This window comes from Sinocyclocheilus anshuiensis, unplaced genomic scaffold (assembly GCF_001515605.1).
Source record: "Sinocyclocheilus anshuiensis isolate Anshui unplaced genomic scaffold, SAMN03320099.WGS_v1.1 scaffold2229, whole genome shotgun sequence".
Taxonomy (NCBI): domain Eukaryota; kingdom Metazoa; phylum Chordata; class Actinopteri; order Cypriniformes; family Cyprinidae; genus Sinocyclocheilus; species Sinocyclocheilus anshuiensis.
In genome coordinates this window covers 1121-2182 of record NW_015552799.1, presented here as the reverse complement: position 1 = coordinate 2182, position 1062 = coordinate 1121, and positions in this window count along the sequence as shown.

Sequence of the window (1062 nt, the reverse complement as noted above, 5' to 3'; positions counted from 1 at the left end):
TAATCCATGTGACATCAGTGGTTCATCCGCAATTATACGAAGCTACGAGAATACTTTTTGTGCACAAAAAAACAAAAACAAAAAAAAACACCTTTATTCAACAATTCGTCTCCTCTGCATCACCCTGGTGCCATTTTGGAGAATATCAGCTGGACGTAAACAGCGTATGCTGTTCTGTGTCAGCTGCGTCACACGGATACGCTGTTTCCGTTCAGATCAAATCACAACAACGTAGGAAACACATCCGGCGTGACCTCAAAGTTTTTTTTTTTTGTCACATTTTCTTGGTTAAATAAACATTACTTAAACTATCAAAAAACCCATTCTATTTTATATTTTTATATTAACAACAATGTAATCAATATTCTATTTATTAAAGCCATGTATTAATCTCATCAAGTTAGTGTTATTAAGCATTTTACATTTATTAAAATAATAACTCACAGCAGTATAATTTAAACAATATATTTTATTTGTGAACTTATGTTCAGCTATTCTTTTTAATAGTAAACTTTTTACTATTTTTAAATTTTTCAGATCATCAGTCATCAAACACGGTAAATATTGGTCACAGGCGTGGAGAAATTTCACCAACTTTAACTATTTTTGAATTTTTCAGATCATCAGTCATCAAATTTCACCAAGCTGATTGCTCACTAAAACCACAGATCATGTTTTCATGCAATTTTAAGTCTTATTTTGACGTAACAAATTGGTTATATCTAAGTGTGTGAGTTGTTTACTTACTTTTTTAATTAGCCTTCCCATTAAAGCCATTATATTGTTCATTCAGACTGATTCGCGAACGCGGAACTCACACGAACACAAGAGGCGGGATTTATCACATGAACCAATCACAGCCAAACATAACCAGTCATTTCCAATCACTACAAATTTTTTTTTTCTCATCCAATATTTTAAGGAGACACTGTCTCCCTTGCCTCCTCGGAGGAAACACCCCTGATATATATATATATATATATATATATATATAGTTTGTAGATCGGGAAGAAGGAGGCGGGAACCGGCGAAGGTTCAAACAAAACTTTAATAATAAAATAA